At 30.8% G+C, this 8,622-nt stretch overlaps 1 long non-coding RNA gene across 1 annotated transcript in view; it reads right to left on the bottom strand.

The window, feature by feature from the left end:
* Positions 1-394: 394 nt before the first annotated feature.
* LOC116345166 overlaps positions 395-8,622 on the bottom strand; it is an 11,579-nt gene continuing 3,351 nt past the window's right edge. Inside the window, exon 2 of the long non-coding RNA XR_004201480.1 lies at positions 395-448. This is a non-coding gene — a long non-coding RNA (uncharacterized LOC116345166). The remainder of the gene's footprint in view (positions 449-8,622) is intronic.

Below are 8,622 nucleotides of genomic sequence, written 5' to 3'. Positions count from 1 at the left end.
CAAATTTAAACTGAAAACTGAACAAACATTTAAATGTGAACTTACCCGCCATATCGTTCATCGAGCTCCTTTTGGCGATTCAGTGCTTTTGTATCGACTAAAATAGTGCGTGAGCAATCCGGTTCCGTTTCAATCATTTTCGTTGTGTCAGCTTGCATCAAAACGTCCGAGCTGCTATCATTTAATTCACTGTCTGATGATGGGCTATCAACTGCCAGTAAGGTCAGCGGTGGTTTGTTATCGATTTTTGAAAAACTCAATTCTCGATCAACATCTTTGAATAGTTTGTCGTTACTGTTAATCGTTAAACATATGACGGATGTTGTTGCTTCCGATGTTTGCTTCGACGATTTTGAACTTTGCATTTGTTGTGCCATTCATGCGCTTCGTTTTAACAAAGTTCGGGTGGTATTTGTATCTACCAACCAATTTCAAGGCCAATACATTACTGCAAAACACACAAAAAATAAAATAATTATTATAATTTGATGGCAACAACACAATGGATTCATATAAATTTTGGAAAAAAATCGTTCTTAAACGTTCTTTCAAAAGAGCATTGATTCTTATTGATTTATTTTCTTTCTCAATTTGCTCAACAGATTAGCAGTAAAAATTACTTTTTTTGGATAGTCCGTTTTTTCTCTCTTATTTTTTAATTCAATTATTCAACAATTAAAATAATTTGCGAGAAAATTTTGGACGCATACAAAAACAACTTTATTGAAAAAAAGGCGATGTCATCATTTTAAAGCACAAAAAAAAAGAAGAAGAAGAAGAAAAATTTGTCACTTCATAAGCCGAACTTTGACATTTTACACGGATGTACACGTCTGTGCAATAAACAAATAACATACACTGATTCAAATTGAAACTGTTGAAATAGTAAAATCCGAAACGCAGTTAAAATTATGATTGACATAAAATGTAAATTAATATATGAATCAATGGATGTTACAATATTTCAAACTGTTTTGTTACCAAAAAAAAAAACTTCCAATCGCGTATGAAAGTTGATTTGTATGTTTCAATTTGATACGAAAAAGTTTTTATTTCAAACAATTGCAGTAAATGAAGAACAATGAATGCAATGAAATCGTGCCAAAATAAAAAAAAAGTTCAAATACATCGTTGAAAATGTATTTAAACGCATTCTCGTGAGTTATTCGCATTTCAAATCCAATCTATTCAAAAGATATAGAGAGAAGAAAGAAAAAAACATATTTGTTTATGCAATATTTTTTGCCATGGAATTCAACGTGCAACAAAAAAGTAATGTAATTTGAATGCTTGGATCATGTGCCAAAACATGATGCGATCACCATATTTTCTTTTCTTCTTTCATTTTTCTGTTTTTCCTGTAATAAACACGGTAAGTGGTGAGAGTCACGCTCAATGCATTTCAATGCATAGCTAAAGTTCTAAAAAGTGTTTATGATTACAGATTTTTTTTTGCATTTTTCGTTTTTTCATATCAAAATGTATTATTATTTTTGTTGATGAGTTGATTGAATTCAATATCTTAAATAAGTCGTTTATTTGAAATATTGTTTATTCAATCGTCTTTCGTTGACGATTGCAAGTTAATCTAAGCCACTAGATATTATATTTCAACCATATCAGTGGCATTTCAAAGAAATACAGACAAACCTGACTGTGCCAAATGACTTAACAGGACTTTTATACAGTCACATTGAATGTCGGTGCACCGTTACGAATACGTGCTCTAATCGGACACCGCAAGTCAATTGTCCGCCTTAATATTCTAATGATTGCGTTGTTTAATTCCATGACGGAAAATTGTCGCTTTATTGAAATTATAATGTATCATTGTTTTGAAAAAAAAATAAAAAAAAAATAGTTTGACGTTTGAATTATCAATAAGATTAAAATTACTTTGCTATAAAGTCACGCATATGCACATTCGTACAGGACTTTTTATCATTCTAATTAGGTTTGTTTTAACGATTGCGATTCAGTTTTTGTTCCACACTCATTTGTTGTAGATAATTGTTATTCTAATTGAAAGATAATATTATACCATTTTTAAATGTGGCGTAATGTATATTGTAGTTGGAAATGATACCATTTTTACAAACAAAGAACAAACTGTTATTATTTTTTTTACAGTTATGGTTTTTTTTTTTTCGAAATATAAGACCGCCCAAAAATGCACTCAACAGATAAAATGAGAGAATATTGCCGCGTGATAATAATTTAAAAAAAAAAGAATTCGGCTCGAACATTTCTCTCTAAGAAAACGAAATAATTTTGAAACGCTTCGTCAAAAAATGTGTGTTCACCTTGTAATGACATTGTTTTCTCTCTTGGAATGGAAAATGGTTAATGTTTTTAAAATGCAACAAATTGTTAAACCACATTCAAATGTCATATTTCGAATACAGATCAAGTGCAAGTCATTGACACTGGCTTTGACCTCAATCGTTTTGCTCGATGAATAGACGGTATTAATACATTCACATTTTTTTAAATGGCTATTGCGACGCGCAATCTCTTCCAGTGTCATAATATTAGCAATAAATTTATGATTGTTTTTTTATTATTATTGTCCTTATTGATACGTTTACGGGTAATTTGTATGGCAACAAAGTTTGGTTTTTATTTCTTTAAATTTAAGATTGAATTAAAATTTGAACAGAGTCTGCGAAACGACAAAAAAAATCATGCAAAAAACGTTGATGATGTGATTATATTCAATCGATATTCCATTCATCGTTCGAGAAATTTCATGTTTCAAAAAAAACACACTCACACACATACATACACACACCCATATTCAGATGAAACTCTGATTTATGTGAACCCATGTACCGTATATCACCATGGATCCATGACGATATCAAATCAGATTCCAATCAACCATTTTCAAAGTACCACAAAGAATGAAAACTTGATTTACAAAAAAAAAAAAAAATTTTCCTTCTTTTTGTCCTATCGACTATGGTATCAATATGTGTCTTTACCATCGCAGGCATATTCTCATTTCAATTTAGATAACATACAACTGAACAAGCAAAGAGAAAAAAAAAAACGAAGAAAAGTAACAAGGTTTTCCACATTCCTCCTTGGTACACAAATCAATCAATGATTCACATCCGGATTGTGATGTGTTGTATCTATGGGTAAAATTTAATAAAGCAACAGGTCCGCGACAAAAAGAAGAACAACTGAAATCGATAACTCGAACAAGAAAATAAAAACACTGCCAAAATGTGTTCCCGGCTTATGTGTGCTTGACGAAAAAGTTTACGAAAATTGCAAGCAAAATGTTTTTCATTCGTTAGTTATAAAGAAATGACTTTTGACTACACCTGAATTTTATATTTGTCTAAAACCGTAAATAAAATGAACGAATTCGATATGAGGCAAATTTGAAAATTCGATGCAAATAAATAATACATTCAAAATTTCTTTTATTATGTTGCGTTCGGGGTCAAGTTTGTTGTCTCTAAATACAAGTACCAAATTAGTAAATATGCACATGTTGTTGAGAGAAAAAAAAGAACTCGTTTCAACAACATTAAGTAATTGAATTTGTAAAATGGACTCTCAAACAGTTTCCCGTATCGAAACTAAACTTTAGAAATTATTACATAAAACTTGAAATGATTTTATACGATGATGCAATGGCGTATGACAATCACAGGTGTATGTGTCTGATCGATACAGATAGCGGCAAACTGTCTGTATGTATTCTTACTTAATGATTATTTTCAGTTGTCGACGTTTTTTTCTCTCCTAATTGTTTGCGGTGGATGGTTTATGTGAAATTATTTCGAAAAAAAAAATAAAATATTTGGACGTCATGAATTCAATAGAACATCTGTTTCATATGCATTCCAAAACGGAGAGACAGCAGCAGAACAAAAAAAAAGTTTAATGTGAAAGAATTTGCTGGCAAGGAATCAGCAGCAAACAAAATAGCAAAGCGTAAATGTAACCCGAAGATAAAGAAGCGGCTATTGTTGCTTATCTACGGTATATAAAATGAGTAAAGTACTAAGGAAAGTGTTTTTTTAACAATTGTAAACACCTTTAAATTGTCTCGAAAAGGACATGTATCAATCGATGTAATGCATCACATCAAACACAAAAATAAATCCATTCTTCATGACGAAAATAACATTTCGGGGTAATGCATTTTGTAAATAAATCGCGAAAATGAAGAGGTCGACGGTAGCGTTTACAATCTGTGCATTTTGCTATTGTGAATGTGACGATAAAGAAATAGAGAGAAAATTGTGCAAAAGCAAAAATGAAATCGTCATTTACTGCTCTATGGAAATTTACCGAAAATCAAGACACTCACAATATACACAAGAAAAAAGCAAAAGAACGACAGAAAACAATTGCACATCATTGATGATAACAGACAGCTTTACGACACTTGTTTAATATGCACCAAATCATCATCCGTTCGTTTTTTGCTCATTTTCACACTCTCCGCCTGTCTCACATGCAGCCGCACAATTGCCGCGCAAAAGGTGCCATCAAAACAATATTTATGTATATCTATATCAGACATTACATTGCGATATTTTCAGGCGTTTGATTCAGCTCAGGAAGTCGATGTCAGGCGCTGAAATGACGTGAAAACAATAGATGTGATTGTTACCGCTACAAAAACGCTTACATTGCTATAATCACTATAATAACCATTTCTATTGTTTTCGCTCCATTGCAGCGCCTGACATCAGCTTCCTGAGCTGCCTGAAAGTATCTCAATATAATATCTGATATATATATACATGGACCTATAGCAGAGATAATAAACAAATGCCATGAAAATATCTCCTCTTATATCTACCAAAAACTATACGAATTAAACGTGATCTCACAATCATGATATGTGTGCTATGGCAACTAAAGTCAGGCCAAAAAAACAAAAATGTAATTTTGAAAATTGCAATGAATGTCACAACATTCGAAAGAATGAAGGAGATTTCATTTCAAAAATAAACATTTGCCATCTTATTTACCATTTTCTCACTTAAATCCCATCGAATTGACGCATTGTGATTTGGTTGTTGTTGTTTCTTTTGAGCTAAATTCCAACCGACTTTTACAATGCAATTGAAATTGTAATAAGTTCTTATAGGCCGACCAAATAAAATGTAGAAACCACATAAAGATCTATTTTAAGACTTTTGTTGTTTACCATTTGGAATTGGAGTAAATGAAAGAAGAAAAAGCAAAACACTTATTTGAAAACCGAAAAAGACATGATGCATTTGTGCGTGATGCAGCAAGAAGCCGAACAGCTTAACGAATAGAATCAAAATTGAACGCAATTTACTAGTTACACGGTATAACATGTGATATTTTCTTCCAACACATTTCAAATGATATCAATGAATAGATTTTTGAAATCTCACCGGTCTATGACCCCAGAATCAAACTGATTGCATTCTCACAAGCCGACAACTAACATAATTTGATTTTTTTGTCTTGGTGTGTATATGTATTTATTCACGTTCTTCTTCTCATTTCGTTCAGTTTTTTTTTTTTGCTATTATATTTATTTCACCTTAATTCAAGACAACATTTTTAAACTCAAATTGAACAAGAAAAATAATGAAAACATATTTTTTCTGTAAAAAATGTCTGTTGAAATGTTAGATATTTTTTTAATATTATTTCGTTTATTTGTTATATTGGATTGGAATGTCTTACCAAAGTACTTTTTTCATAAATAAAAGCGGCTCGTGTATCCGGACCTATTCGCAAATTTTAACTTAAAAAATTACAGTTTGAATTATTGCCGTGTAAAAAATGAATTGGTTACACTTTTAAAAGTACTTTTAATTATTATTTTTCAGAGTGTTTCAATGATTTCGTTCAAAATGTACGTACTCTTTCATCGTCTATTTATTGATACAAAGACATTTTCGAAAATATGATTATAATTTCCAAAAGAACGAACAAATACGAAGCGTACCTTACACCAAAAATGTATCAGCTTTTCGAGGGAGATAGAGGCGTAGAATAAGAGAAGGAGAGATATTCTCATGCCGTGTGTGTGTGTGTGTATGAGTGCTGCGTATTTGCTTTTAATTTGGTACATTTAAAATGCAATTCTTTTAAACCGCATGGCCAATCAAAAAGATCAAAAACTGTAGCAACCGAAAAAAAAACAAGAGTACTAATCATTTGGTATGGGAAAAATTCTAGACAAATACAATTGAACTACGTCATCGATGTATGCGTGTTACATCAAACAAATGAAGAACCCACTGAATAACACACATAATACCAATATAATCATCATTCTGTTTTAGTTTTCATTCGGCTAGAAATACGTTTGTTTGTTCGAGTGTTTGTTGGTCTCTCTGTGTGTATGTATGCGTGTGTGTGTGTTTTTTTTAGTTTAAATGTAAGTGCAAGATGCATGCATGCTTCTTACCGACGAGTCAATGACCTCTAATATTAACAGAAATATTTCATCTGAAATATTGTGTGTATGTTCTCTTCATTGTGTCAATGAATATGCGTTTTTCGGGGAGAGACGGTTGTTAGATTTTTAGAATTGGATTTCAGGTTTTCTTTTACTCGATCTAATCTCTTCTTAAATTCTATATAGAATTAACAATTTTAAAACAGTTGTTATATGGAAAACAGAAATGTAATTCGTTTTTAATGATTTTACGTTTTAGACATTTTGTTTGACTTCATTCCAATTTTGCATTCATGAATATTTGGTTGTTGTTTTTTAAATTCAAACGATAGATGTTCTGTTTCATAAAAATATATATATATTATATCACCTAACCGGGTGAGCGATAAAAGGCTGGATAACATCTACTTTTAATATTATGTCATTATCTTTGATGGTAAGCACAAATTGGTTGTTGATCGTATCAAAGTTTTTCGAAATGTTTCAGACCAGACAGAATTTGTTTATCCAACTTGAAAAAAAAAACAATATATATAATACTGCATGCTCGTCAATTTGGATGTTTATGTGAAATTTGAATAGATGCAATAAAGCAATTAATGCAGAATAAAAATATAACATCAAGCAATTCAAACGAAGAAAAAACCGATATTCAATATAAACATGTTGGAGAAATATGATTAATTGTATATTGAATGTAAATGATTCTGGTGGTAAAGATGAAAAAGGATAGCATTTCAAAATTCAATCTTGCTCATACAACAAAAAAATATTTTCGCTGCAGTTTTTTAAAGCCACAATTTTCGGTCTCACCATTGACGTTATTATCGTTCTTTTATGGCCAATTTTATACTTTATACACATCGAACATTTTGTACATGTGAAAAAGAAGAAGAAGAAGAAGAAATATTAAAAATAGAATAAAATTCGTTGAAAATAAAAATGGTTTATAATAAACATAAAATGTAAATGATAGAAAACTAATGTGTTGGAACTGTAAGACAAATGAATCAACTAAAATGAAATGCGAATTTTTCGCTGATGGTATATATTTTGTTTCTCTCATGCATCATTAAAATGTTAGCCTAGCAAAATTATAAGAACGAAATGCAACAACTATTTATTCATTCACTTATATCGATCGCAAACGAAAACAAATGCAATGAATGCACAACTACACCATAAGCGCTCGTTTCGTATAACGTTTGTTTTCATATCATTTCGTCACATTCGTTTATATATACACAATTTCAAGGTCTAACAAATAAAATACAAAGTTAATTTTTATACATAGCCAATGTGTACTTTTATCTGTTCACCGTATATATTGTGCGGTGGATTAAGCAGGCACAGGCAGTAGCTGAATGTTTTGCATGTAAATTGCGTATAAATCTCGACTATCGCGCGCTGAACAAACACCAACGAATCGTTTCACACATTTTCATATTATATGTATTATAGTCTGTTTCACGATGATTATATAAAATTAAAAAAAAATACATATGTTCTGGTCGTTGTTCGCGTGCGATATGGTCTGAGTTTCAAATGTGTATGCATTTTGGAATTTGAATTCAAGTGCTTCGGACGGATTTTACAACTTTAGCATTTAACATATTTACATTTGAAAAATGCGTAATTCGATTAAATTGAATTGTCAAGAGATGAAACGAAATAATCATAGAAAAAATCATCATCATTAAATTCATAATATCACAAAAATCAAGAAGTAGAGACAACCATACAGATCATTCACAGTTGATAATCAACAAAACTCAAATTAATGATTGAACAAAAATATACATATAAAATGAACCTTTGCGTGACGAATGAATAAAAACATATACAATCGTACGCTGTCACGTAAAATTTGAATTTTATATGCTTCAAAACAATATCCTGTGTGTATGTGTTGAATTGTATACATTTCATTCAGAAGACAAGTGGCGTATCCGAAATCAAAGCAATTCAAAGATACACAATTTTGAATTAACGGTGACACAATGATAATGCCGAAGAAACAAACATTTAACGTGCACACGATATTTGTTTTTCTTTTCATTTTGCACTGAATAATTGGTTCTGATTGAGCTAAATGATTTGCACTAAGATTTTTCATATGTTTGAAATTAAACAAAAAACCCTCTCTGTAATCAAGTCATTCGAATCTGTAGTGCTTTTTTCACTCTTACATCAATGATAATAAAAAA

This window comes from Contarinia nasturtii, unplaced genomic scaffold (genome assembly GCF_009176525.2).
Source record: "Contarinia nasturtii isolate CC-2019 unplaced genomic scaffold, AAFC_CNas_1.1 Cnas_scaffold_1240, whole genome shotgun sequence".
Lineage (NCBI taxonomy): Eukaryota > Metazoa > Arthropoda > Insecta > Diptera > Cecidomyiidae > Contarinia > Contarinia nasturtii.
Note: the sequence above shows the minus strand (reverse complement) of the source record. Positions and strands in the feature narration are given on the sequence as shown.